Source organism: Podarcis gaigeae (assembly GCF_964106915.1).
Source record: "Podarcis gaigeae genome assembly, chromosome: 4".
Taxonomy (NCBI): domain Eukaryota; kingdom Metazoa; phylum Chordata; class Lepidosauria; order Squamata; family Lacertidae; genus Podarcis; species Podarcis gaigeae.
Window position 1 is genome coordinate 98,557,190 of NC_139677.1, and position 13,876 is coordinate 98,571,065.

The 13,876-nt window shown below is 44.4% G+C and overlaps 1 protein-coding gene across 1 annotated transcript in view; it reads right to left on the minus strand.

Moving 5' to 3' along the window:
• The window catches only part of CAPN5 (calpain 5), a 92,671-nt gene extending 84,699 nt beyond the window's left edge, over positions 1-7,972 (minus strand). The window contains exon 1 of the mRNA XM_083736752.1: positions 7,869-7,972. The gene's annotated coding sequence lies outside the window, so the exon portion shown is untranslated. The remainder of the gene's footprint in view (positions 1-7,868) is intronic.
• Positions 7,973-13,876: the final 5,904 nt, after the last annotated feature.

The window sequence follows — 13,876 nt, forward strand, 5'->3', positions numbered from 1 at the left end:
ACGAGTGAGACCTCGTCGAAACGTCGCCTAGACACCCCAACTTTTACACGGGAAGACACCCGAGGACACCAAAACCTGCATTCCTGTACCCGTGAAAATCTACGAAAGCATATATATATATATATATATATATATGAAGGGACTGTTTGCATTTCCTTCTTGCATTGCCTTGGCTTCTCCTACATTCAACACAATCCCTTTTCATCGGATGCCAGAATCGGACACCCAACGTCTCTTCCCATCTGAACAGAGGTAAAAAAATAATAATAACAATAACAATTCAGAAAGCTTGAGCGTTAAGAGGCAGAATAGTTTTTCTAATAACCACTTCCGGCTTAGCAAAACTGCTAAGCGCATAATAAATCCATGAAATCGCCAGCTTTTCCACCTTGGCGCAGTGAGGTTGCCCGCTTTTGGGGGCCAAGAAGCACATCCGCAAAGGGGCGTAATTGTTGTGGACACCACACACAGAGAGCCCACGATGAATTGGCTACAAACGAATGCTACTTTCACATGCAAATTCAGCAAAGGAGGAGGGGACTCGGGGGCCACCGCCCTAAAAAGTGCTGATCTGAATTTCTTTCTCTCCCCCCCCCCCCATGCCACCAAGATAACTATACGGCACATGCCAGTGTTTTGTGAATTAAAATCAGAAGCTGAAAGACTTCTGGGAGAAGATTTATAATGAACTGAAAAAAATGTTGAAATATACATTTATTAAGAAACCAAAGGCCTTTCTTCTTGGAATAACAGGTTTGGAATTGCCCAAGAAAGATGTTAAATTATTTTTGTATGCCACAACGGCCGCTCGAATATTACTTGCCCAAAATTGGAAAACACAAGAACTACCAACAGTGGAAGATTGGCAGATGAAGATGATGGACTTTTCGGAACTAGCTGACCTGACTGGAAGAATCCACGACCAGAAAGAAGAGGAGTTGCAAGAAGACTGGAGGAAATTTAAGGACTATTTGAACAAATATTGTAATATTAAAAATTAGAAATTACTTGAAGGAAACAAATAGGCCTAGGATTAAACTAAGTTATAATTAAATAAATGGGATTTACAACGTTAAGAAAAGTGAATAAGATAATTGGAAATTGTTTTAGTTTAATAATGATATTGGAAAGCTGTTACTTTTAATTACAAGGAAACTAAGAGGGGAGGGATTTGAGGAAGTCAACCAAAATGTTTAAAAGGTTGGATTTGTGAAGAATTAAGTTTGTTGTTATTGTTTATCTGTTTATTGTTCCCTCCCCCCCCCCCGTTTTCTTTCTCTTTTTCTGTTTCCGTGTATCATTTTGCTTTGTGCTTCGTTTTATCATTGTGGAAAATCTGATAAAAAGTTATTTAAAATAAAAATAAAAATCAGGAGGTGCACTCAAGGGAAGATGGGAGGAAGCGTGCGCAGAACAGCAACTCATACAGAGATCCAGCTCCGAGAGGCGGAATTCCACAGTCGCTCCCAACACAGAGCGAGACATCGGCACAATTGCCTGAACTCATAAGCAACTCAGTGGAAACAGGTTTGCAAGAGATCTCCCAGGAGCCTATAATTAAATTCCCATCTCACGACACCCTAGGGGCTCTGTCTAAGTGACATATGTGCAGCAGGATACAGGAATAAGTCTCATCTCTATTCTCAGACCCCCATATCTATACACACAACACACACACACGCACATACCAGCGATGGGAACTTCAGGTTTGGGCGATTGCGATGCTGTCTACTGGCCCCAAACCAAGAGTCGCATCAATTCTTTTGCCCAGTTTTGCCTCCTGACTTGTGCCCCCCCCCCACTCAAAGATTCCCTACCAGCAGCGTTAGAAATTAGCCAGGCGCCAGGCGCGTTTTGCTACTGGCATGGGTTCAGTGCTGGATTTACGTATAAGCTAAACAAGCTATAGTTTAGGGCCCCACTCTCTAGGGGGCCCAAAAAAAATTAAAGGAAAAACAACAACTGGATGTACGTTTCCAAAATATAAGATAAAAAACAAATAAAATAAAACCTACATATAGCCACAGTGTTTTGTGTTGTGTAGGCTCCTATGATGTAAGTCATGGTCCCCGCCTGCTAGCCTGCTCCCTAAAATATCACCAATTTGCTCCTTTCTATATATAGGGTGCCTCCAATCTGCACGGACTGTTTGCACGGCAAAATGGGCATATGGATTGAGATACCTATTAGATCCGTAAATAACCATACAGTGGTACCTCGGGTTACATACGCTTCAGGTTACACTGCTCCACTAAGCCAGAAATACTGCTTCATGTTAAGAACTTTGCTTCAGGATAAGAACAGAAATTGGGCTCCGGCGGCGCGGCAGCAGCAGGAGGCCCCATTAGCTTCAGGTTAAGAACAGTTTCAGGTTAAGATCGGACCTCCGGAACGAATAAAGTACTTAACCTGAGGTACCACTGTATAACATATATTCAATGCAAAAAAACAGTGACCATTTGTTGTTGACAAAGGACAGCTGGACAAATAAAGGGCCCCATTACTTTCAGTAGCTTAGGGCCTCATCAAACCTAAATCTGGCCCTGCACGGGTTCAATTGCGACGATGTGGAGATTTCTGGGCACCAGGTTGGCGACCCCAGTTTATAAACCTCTGCCTTAATCCATATACAGTCATACCTCGGGTCGAAGTAGCTTTGGGTTGAGCATTTTCGGGTTGCGCTCCGTGACGACCCAGAAGTAACGAAGTGTGTTACTTCCGGGTTTCGCCGCTCACGCATATGCAGACGCTCACAATGACGTCACGTGCATGCGCGGAAGCGGCGAATCGTAACACACGGACGCACAGATGCGGGTTGCGTTCGCTTCAGGATGAGAACGGGGCTCCGGAACGGATCCTGTTCACACCCAGAGGTACCACTGTAGTTCACAACATTTCCATTTCTGTGTGTATCTTTCCTTCTTGCACACTGGGACAAGGGAGATGTTGTAAGAGCAAGCTGCAGTCAAGCAATGAAGTTGGGATCATGGAATCGTGGGATTGTAGAATCTAGTAAAGGCATCCCCAAACTCAGCCCTCCAGCTGTTTGGGGACTACAATTCCCATCATGCCTGACCCCTGGTCCTGTTAGCTAGGGATGATGGGAGTTGTAGTCCTAAAACAGCTGGAGGGTCGAGTTTGATCTAGTCCAAGCCCTGACAAACAGACATTCCGTTAGGGCAATTGCAACCTAGATTTCAGGTGCTTTTTGGTAGCTAGCTTATATATCTGAGTTTCTAACACTGTCTACAAGGGGGTGCAGCCTTGGGAGCAGGGGATTGGTTCCCCACTCTGCTCTAGGGGTTATACAATGAAGTCTCCCCTCCTCACTTCCTGTCTGATCCCTTTAACCAAAGATGCCACTGGAGACTGGAGTCTCTCTGTTATCAAAACAATTTGGGCTGAATAATATTTTGCACACCGTAGACTTTCTCCCTTTTTGGTTTCCACACTGGGTCCTTTCCTCACGAAAAAAAAACCAGACAAGGAAACCTTTCACTACTGGAATTTGTTACCGTCTTACTGCTGACCACAACGGCTCTTTGCAATTACTCTGTGGTGATCAGGGTGGATAAAAATCAATGATTAAAAAAATAATAATCAGATTTTTATTTATTTAAATCGTGGTTGTTTTTTTAATTCAAATTGGATTTTTTAAAATAAAATGCTTTTGGAGGAAAAATCTTCGTAAAGATAGTTTTCTATTTAAGTTACATTATAGTCCAAAAGCTATTCATCAGGAAATAAGGATTTGATTTAAGTTTTTCATGTGTGCTAAAACTCAGTCTATGTTTTGTGGGGTTTTTTAAATTGTTTAACCACATCAGTTAACAAATATGGATACATGTGCTATAATGTTATTGTTTCAGTTAAATAAATTGTTTAAATTGCTATTAAGGAAATGATTTTTCTCCTTCCAATAAAGCACAGCAGAAAAGTTGTCCAAATAGAAACAGTTAACTTCTTAAACCTCACAACAATTTGATAATTATCTGTCCCTGTGTATTTCTAACAGTCTAACCAAATCAGTAATTTTTGATATAACTGTAAAAGCTACTCTGAAAATTTACTATTTCAAAAATTAAACCTTCATCTGGTTGTAAATATTCAGATTATACCGGCAACAATGAGTCTTTCTGTAAAAAGAAATCATTTAAATCAAGTCTTACTGATTTAAATCGATTCTATTTAAATCAAATCCACCCTGGCAGCGAGGAATGCACTCTGCCAGTGCTCAGAGGCACATTCATCTTTTCTAACTTCATGTCCTCCAGCAATAAAACTGCATGTCAGAGCTGACCCACAGACACACCCATCAGCCAACATATTGAATATTTCTCAACTGGGGTGGGGATGGGGAATCAGATAAGAAGCGAAGTGAAACCCATTTAATTTGCCACAGATTTTGCGCATGTTTCCTCTCTTGATGCATCATCAAGCAATGACTTGCATGTGCCAACAGGGCCAGAGACCCCGTCTTAAAAGCATCCAGTCTGCATTTAATGGGAATATTGGAGAATGCCAAGCTAGCAGAATAGAGAGCACGGCTCAGGGCTGCTTACACACCTTATATTTAAAGCATATGACACTCCCCCCCCCCCAAGAATCTTGGGAACTGTAGTTTGCACCCACGCAGTGCTACAGTTCCCAGCACCCTCAAGGCACGACTGTTCCCAGCATTTTCTGGGGGGAGGCCATGAAAGGCAAATGTGTTTCAAAACTGCTTTCAATGTAACCAGAGTTCGCACAACCCAGGAATGCAGATTGCCTGCTTGCCTCGGAAAGAAAAAAAAAAATTATGGCTAGTCTCATGTCATGTGAAGGGACAGGAAGTGGTTTGGTGGGTTTTCAGAGGAAAACCCCCGAGGAAAGCTTTGAGATGGGCAAAAAGAGAACGAAAGCAGCGAACTGATAATGCTTGGAACAGAGAAACTGCAAAACCCATGTTAAGTAGGATAAGGTAAAGGTAAAGGGACCCCTGACCATTAGGTCCAGGCGTGGCTGACTCTGGGGTTGTGGCGCTCATCTCGCTTTATTGGCCGAGGGAGCCGCCGTACAGGTCATGTGGCCAGCATGACTAAGCCGCTTCTGGCGAACCAGAGCGGCGCACAGAAACGCCGTTTACCTTCCCGCTGGAGCGGTACCTATTTATCTACTTGCACTTTTTGGCGTGCTTTCAAACTGCTAGATTGGCAGGAACAGGGACCGAGCAACGGGAGCTCACCCCGTCGCGGGGATTCGAACCGCCGACCTTCTGATCGGCAAGTCCTAGTCTCTGTGGTTTAACCCACAGCGCCACCCACGTTCCTCCTGTTAAGTAGGATGTCATGCCGTAAATGAGGATGCTTAATTTCTTAAAAAGAGTCACACCCTTTGCTCAGGAGGAGATTCCTCCACAAGCCAGACATAATCTAGTCTAAAATCACCAGTTTGGGGGTGGAGGGGGAGAAAATAACTCTATAGTTGCTTTTTATTATTTAGGAGAGAACCCTGCTTTTGTTTTTTTAACTCCCAGGGCTCTCTTTTGAGACACAATCCCTTTATCACAAGGACTAGAAACCTGACTTCCAGGACCTGCACAGAGTACAGTAGGAAACACTGGGATAGATATAAGATATATGTTCAAAAATACAGTAAAGGTTCTCTATCTATGCTGGCATTTGATTGACGTTGGAGAGAAATCGAATTGAGAAACAAGATTAAGAGTTCAATTTGATACACGAATGTCATAGATAAAATGCAAAGAAATATATAACAATAAGAGTACATTCATCTGTAAAAAAAGGATTCTACAACGTGATTGATAGGAAGTATGCAGTATATACAGGAAGTATATATATGATCTGGGAACAGTTTTGTGTTTTTCTTTTTAGATATATAAATTTTGTATATAAACTTTGTATACATGCTGGAAGTTATGCTATAAATAAGATATGCAATGCTATAAATAAGATATGCAATAAGAGAATGTACACAGATGTAACATAAGATGGTTAATAAACTGGTTTTTTTTAAAAAAAGGAAAGACTGGTCTGTGGATTAAACGCATGGGAGGAATTTATTAAATAGGGAGGGCTGTGTACTGCAGGCATTGATTCAATCTTCTCTGCTGCCTTGTTGCAGTTATTTTACTATCAAAACACACTCTTTAGAGACCCACACGCCCTGTAGCTTCTAACAAAAGTAGGCTCATAATTGCCTACGACAACAATTTGGTTCACATATCCGTAAGCAAGTGCTGCTTCCTGCTCCCCCCCCAACAAAAAAAACACCCCAAATTTTCTTTGCATGCAGATGCAAGGGGGTAGCGCTAGACGACCATTGGTGTTCCTTCCGACTCTACAATTCTAAGACAAGCGAACAAGCTAGACCTTTTCTGGCTTTCTTTTTCCTTTCTCCTCCTGTGAAGAGGCTGCACTCTAATGTTGTGTTTTAATCTTGTTTTTAAATTGTATTTTAATCAACTTGTTTTTATTATTGGTTGTTAGCCACCCTGAGCCCGGTCTTGGCTGGGGAGAGCGGGGTATAAATAAAATTTATTATTATCAGAAACAGCTTCCAGGATATGGGTTTATCATTTAGGATACATCTTCATCTGGCAAAGCACCATGTTAAAAAGGTAAAGGGACCCCTGACCATTAGGTCCAGTCGTGGCTGACTGGACCTAAGTCTGGGGTTGCGGCGCTCATCTCGTTTTATTGGCCAAGGGAGCCGGCGTACAGCTTCCGGGTCATGTGGCCAGCATGACTAAGCCGCTTCTGGCGAACCAGAGCAGCGCACGGAAATGCCGTTTACCTTCCCGCTGGAGCGGTACCTATTTATCTAAATGCACTTTAACGTGCTTTCAAACTGCTAGGTTGGCAGGAGCAGGGACCGAGCAATGGGAGCTCACCCCATCGCGGGACCTTCTGATCGACAAGTCCTAGGCTCTGTGGTTTAACCCACAGCGTATAAAAGGTGATTTTAAAAAATGCTTTTGAACGAAAGGAACGTGATGTTTATTGGGGGACAGAGGACAGTGGCAGGTGGGCTCAACCTGAACACCTGGAGACAATTGTTACATAACTCGCCGCATCCAGACGATACAGGACTTTCTCTGCCCAGGAGGAAGCAAAATCGACCCCCTGGAAACTCACTGCAATTCAGGGAAGCACAGAGCGTGTCGAAGACCTCAGAGTTTGAAAGGCCGAGAGGGGAAAGCGATCTAAAACGAAGCAGGTTTCCAAAATCGCGCGTTTGTGTGTGGTTTTTGCGCGTGCACAAACGCACAGCAGCGCAAAGAGGTCTCAGGATCCCGGTTGCAAGCCTTCTGCTCTTCCTCCTGCAAGGAGAGCTTGCTCGAAAGTAAAGCCCCACTGGACCCAGCAGAACTTCCTTCCAGGTAGATGGATTCCTCTTACCGATTGCTGACCGCCTTCCAATCAATCAATCAATAAATCAATCAATCACAAAGCAAGCATGCACCAATATCCTAGTCACAAGACTTTAAAGCAAAAAGGGAAGGATGTTTTGTTATTTTTGGCAAGGAAGTCTCTCTCCATCTCTTCCCTCATCAGCCCGACATCTGCATCCTCCCCGCTTTTCAAAGAACAGAAAACGAAAGGCGAATGCGTCTCCGCAAACCCCGCGCTTTTCCCATTCGTTTTGTCTGCGTGTGCGCGCATACACACATGCAAGATGCGTGCAGATGCAGGAGATTTTCTGCGGGTCCAGAGGGGGAAGAGAGAGCAGCTTTTTCTCCCTCCCTCGAGTCCCATGGCATTGACACGGGGAAGTGGGGAGCTTCTGCAAAGCTCACGCACACCGCATGCACAAGAGGGAAACCGGATTCAGTCCGGATCCACCCTACCCTGCCCGCTTTGCCTTACCTTCCTCCCAGGAAAGGCAGCTCCTGCAGAATCTGGTCTCTTTTCTCCTGAGCTCCCCTCTCTCCAGGACTTTGCTTGCCCGGGGCGGGGCTTCGGGAGGCAATGGGCGGGGCATGGGGAGGGGGAGGGGCTACAGTCAGCGCATGCGCCTGGTGCGCGGCAGCTGCTGTGCGTGGGAGTGTTTCCATTCACAGAATTCGTTCATTCAGTCCTTTGCTCGGGGGAAAGTGGTTTTTAACTTAGGCACGAGCAAGACCGGGTCGCCCAGGGACTCTTAAGGGTACGCTCCTTCCTCGGGCTGCTTTTACTCGCGAGTAAGCCCTGCATACATCCCGAGGATGTCATGTAGCAATATTGCCACCTTCCACGGAACGGATTGCATTGAATTCTTCCGCGGAGTTTATGAATTGCGCGAAGAACTTTCGTTTGCCTTTCCCGATTGAATGCCCTGGCTCCCACCAGGGGAGTCGTAGGATTGTAAGGGACCTCGAGGGTCATTTAGTCCAACCCCCTCCAGTGCAGGAATAAAGGAATAATAGTTAAAGCCATGGAGATTTCTTGGCAGGGATACTGGAGTGGCTTGCGGGTTCCTGCTCCAGGTGGATCACGTTTGGTCAAAACTCTCCACTATGACCTGTCCATCTTGGGGGGCCCTGAACTGCATAGCTCATAGCTTCTCTGAGTTATTCAAGCCCCTTCGCCACAGCAAGGCAGTGATCCATGAAGCTACCAGCATGAGTTTGACCAAACTGCGGGAGACAGTGGAAGACAGGAGTGCCTGGCGTGCTCTGGTCCATTGGGTCACGAAGAGTCGGACACAGCTGAACGACTAAACAACAACAACAAATTAAAGCCAGGCATAGGCAAACAGCCCTCCAGATGTTTTGGGACTACATTCCCATCATCCCTGACCACTGGTCCTGTTAGCTAGGGATGATGGGAGTTGTAGTCCCAAAACATCTGGAGGGCCAAGTTTGCATATGCCTGGTTAAAGCTATGGTTTTCCCAGTACTGATGTATGGAAGTGAGAGCTGAAGCCTGATCGCCGAAGAATGGATGCTTTTGAATTATGGTGCTGGATGAGACTCTTGAGGGCCCCATGGACTGCAAGAAGATCAAACCTCTCCATTCTGAAGGAAATCAGCCCTGAGTGCTCACTGGAAGGACAGATCCTGAAGCTGAGGCTCCAATACTTTGGCCACCTCATGATAAGAGAAGATTCCCTGGAAAAGACCCTAATGTTGGGAAAGATTGAGGGCCCAAGGAGAAGGGGACGACAGAGGACGAGGTGGTGGGACAATGTTCTCGAAGCTACCAGCATGAGTTTGACCAAACTGCGGGAGGCAGTGGAAGACAGGAGTGCCTGGCTTGCCCCGGTCCATGGGGTCACGAAGAGTCGGACACGACTAAACGACTAAACAACAATGTTCAGCAAGAGTTAGAGTCACGCCACCATCCTTCACTGTGCATTGCTGAAGAGGTTTCTCCACCCATAGCAGTTACTTTAAAAAAGAAAAAAGAAAACCAACAACACTGTACCATGGATCTTGTTGCATTCATCTATTAGAAATATGCCCTGTGTAAACACACAAACCCCATTTGCAATGACAACATCCTTTATTATTGTGCGGCTCGATGTTATCTTTGTATGGCTTGACCACAGAATGCTGTTATGTAGCTGCTACATGCAATAAAAGAAGTTTAAAAATAGATGGAAGAAGATGACGCAACAGTTTCGGCTGAGATATATCCAGCAACTCTTACGGTCCGGGTCAGTGATTGAGGAACAGGATAAGACCACAGAAGTCAGATCATGAGCACTGCATGTTCGGTGCATTTTCTTTCTTTTTTATTTTTATTAACATATAAAACACATACATATATATTTACATAATGCACATACATAATGCACTAGCTTATTTTCATAACATAAAACATATCAACATTACTCTATATAATACCTACCTACACACCTACCCCACACGGACATTTTTGGTGCATTTTCATTTACGTTCCTGGGCCTGAGGTTGCAGTCATAGCATGTTGGGGTTGCAAAGGGATCTTGGAGATCCTCTAGCCTGACCCCCATCCTCAATGCCAAATCTTCAATGCAGGATGCAATTATAGCATCCCTGGTGCCGATACAAATTGCCCCCTCCCTGGTCAGCTGACAAGTAATTTGGTGAATGGGGATCAGCTGATCTCTTTAGCTGATCTGCACAGATCAGACATGGCAGGGCTGTGTGTTTGTTCACATGTAAGCGTGTGCATAGGCTGAGGGTGAATGTGGCCCTCGAAAGGTTTTTTAAAAAGGGTTAACCAACTCTGATTTAGGGATGTCATTGAACGGACTCTGAATAAATTGTATTCTTTCACCTGCTTGACAGTACACCAGCATAATGCCATTTGCTGTTTCTTAAAACCTGAGCAATTGGGATGGGTTTGGAGAATATTAAATGTTTCAGGACTTAGGAGTGTAATTTTGGCCGCGATCCACAAACCACTTAAGCCAGAGTATCTCTGCTTCGCCAACTTTGGCAGTGAGAAACTACCTGAGGTTGAACTTCAGTCTACGTATATCTCTCCTGCGGTTTACAAATTGGCATTTTCAAATGCTGCGGGGACATTTGATTCAAGACAGCCTGAAAAATAGGTTGCTGTAAAGAAGGAGGACGGCAGATCTCGAAAGAACTCATCAGGACGATTGAGGAATCTAGAAAGCTGCCTTTTGCAGAATCAGACCGTTGATCCATCGAGCTCAGTACTGTCTGCACAAACTGGCAGCTGCTCTGATTGGCCTACAGGTGAATCCTGGAATTAGCCAATCACATGGGGCCCATTGTGTAAATAATGTATATAAAGCAGACATTTTGGGGGAACTGGCATTCCTCACTACTATGAGCTGAATAAAGAGCATGAAATCCACACTGGACTCCGAATATATTTCACATTCCTTCGGCAAGGGCAAAACACTTTCTCTACCCTCTCCGCTATAATAGTAGGGAATCTGATAATAATACTTTCCTTCTTTGAGTAAGGTTCACCTAAAAGGGGAGATCCCAGCCAAGGGGGAAAGGGAGGGGAAGCAGGAAGTAAAGGTTAATATTCAACCTGTTTCAGGCCTGAAAGCGAGTTTCGAACTGGTTGGGCATTAAACTTTCTCCTACCCCTTTGTTAAAGGCTGACAATTGACCAGAAAAAAAGAGACAACCTGATCTGTACATTTAAGAACACCTTGATCTGGAGAAATCAACAAGGGAAGTATTTGCAGGGAAAGGAAAGAAGCACTGCTGCCTGATTAAAACGAGGAAACAAAGCTGCTGTTAAAGGCAGAGGAGCAGGATCTGGTAAATAAGTTGGCAACCTTCTGAATAACTCTTTGGAAGCGCTGGATAGCAGGGGCTTGTGCTACCATTTCAACCCCAGAAATGCCCATGTCTACTCAGGTGTGTTATTATTGCAGTCAGTAAAAGAAGGAAGTTCTAGTCAAGTAATTTTGAGCAAAACAACGGTCAGGAGACCATGATCTTTATTGTTGTGCAACAGGTCCCCACATGAGCAAGAAGCCAGAGCATGGGGCGATATCCTCTTTTAAAACTTCTTGCGGTCACCCAAAATACAGTTTGCGCAGCATCATCGATACATCATCTTTACATTGTTGTAAATAAAAATCTGCCCTTTTCCCTTGTGGGGTATCCAAGAGCCCATATAGAGTCCTTACATAGGTTCCCTATTGGTAGGAGAGAATAACAGAGGCCAACCAGAGAATATTGAGAAGCAAAGCAGCTAGTAAGCCTGATCTTTATTGATCTGTTGCAACAGGGTGCTCCCCTCACACGCAGGAGAGGAGGAGGACCCCGAAAAATGCTGTGCAACGGTTTATAAAGACTTTTGAAATTCCCATTCTCTAGATCAAGACCACCCCCAGAAATATTATGCATACATCACAGAAGGGGTGTAACCTAAGACCACCCCTCAGATACATCCCACCTACATCACAGAAATTTAAATGTTTTTTTTCTCTTGTCCTTGTTTATCTCCTGTCTGGCAGGTTACTTGATTGGATTGCCTGGGGAGCCTGGCCATTCTTTTGTAGTGGTAAAAGACTTATTTCCTTGGCCAGGTCACAGGCTCACACCTTATTCATATCTTAAATGTGTCCTTAAGACAGGATTTGTGAGGAAAGAGACAATGGGGAGACTTTTCCAGTTTGACCTTGCAGAGAAAACATTTGGTCAGTTTAGGAATAAAAATGGTTCCAGGTTGGCCTTCCTGTGTTGATCTATGTATGTGCGGTTATGAACATTACCATATATCTAAGACCATAAAGTTCCTATCACAACATCAATGACATGTCACAAAAGGGGAGGGATAGACAGGGTTTAACAAGATCAGCATCGGCAAACATGTCCAGACATATCCTTGGTACAAGATTAGCATAGGCAAAACATGTCCAGACACCTCTCAAGTACCCACCATCAAAGGAAAATAGAGCTCCCTTTGCACATCCCTAAAGGTAAAGAGACCCCTGACCATTAGGTCCAGTGGTGGCCGACTCTGGGGTTGTGATTCGAGGACCCTCCACCCGCACAGGATTAAAATAAGAAACACAGACACATTACGTTAATGGGCAAAATTAGGCCACAACTTTTATTGGTTACAGCATGTGAGCAGTATTGGCTTAGGCATTGGCCACCTCATGAGAAGAGAAGACTCCCTGGAAAAGACCCTGATGTTGGGAAAGATGGAGGGCACAAGGAGACGGGGACGACAGAGGGCGAGATGGTTGGATAGTGCTCTTGAAGCTACCAGCATGAGTTTGACCAAACTGCGGGAGGCAGTGGAAGACAGGAGTGCCTGGCATGCTTTGTTCACAAAGAGTCAGATACAACTAAACAACTAAACAACAACAAATCCCACATGAAGTTCTAGCGTTATGTGAGAGGGAGGAAAAGCTTTTCTCTGTGGACTTCCTGCCATGCATAATTTTATAAACACCTATCTTGTTGCTTTTTACTCGCCTTTTCCCTACCCTAAAAAATCCCAAATGTTGTAACCTTCCTTCATAAGGGAGCCGCTTGAACTTTTGGGTGAACCTTTTCTGAATTTTTCCCTATTCAGATCTCTGCAATGACAGAAGGGAGAAATCAGATCCAAGAGGGATTTCTCGGCAGATGAAAATGACGGATTTTTCGGTGCTGGCCGATCTGACCAGAAGAGTCCGCGACCAGAAGGAGGAGGCGTATCAGGAAGAATGGACAGAATTTAAAGACTATTTAGTTAAATATGTTAAATATGTTAAGTTAAATTAATTGGAGATGCTTGCAAAAAATAGATAGGCTTAGGATTGAAATAGGTAATATGATGGATTAATATGCTTAATGTGGAATTTGAAAGAAAGAAAGATGTTAAGTGATTAAGTTAATTTTATAAGAATATTTTTTTTATATGCCTGTTGTCTTTGTCCATGGAGTTTTCTTGGCAGGGATACTGGAGTGGCTTGCCGGTTCCTGCTCCAGGTTCCTCACTGCAGATGGTGACAGCAGCCACAAAATTAAAAGACGCCTGCTTCTTGGGAGAAAAGCAATGACAAACCTAGACAGCATCTTAAAAAGCAGGGACATCACCTTGCCAACAAAGTTCCGTATAGTTAAAGCTATGGTTTTCCCAGTAGTGATGTATGGAAGTGAGAGCTGGACCATAAAGAAGGCTGATCACCGAAGAATTGATGCTTTTGAATTATGGTGCTGGAGGAGACTCTTGAGAGTCCCATGGACTGCAAGAAGATCAAACCGATCCATTCTGAAGGAAATCCGCCCTGAGTGCTCACTGGAAGGACAGATCCTGAAGCTGAGGCTCCAAGACTTTGGCCACCTCATGAGAAGAGACGACTCCCTGGAAAAGACCCTGATGTTGGGAAAGATGGAGGGCACAAGGAGAAGGGGACGACAGAGGACAAGATGGTTGGCCAGTGTTCTCGAAGCTACCAGCATGAGTCTGGCCAAACT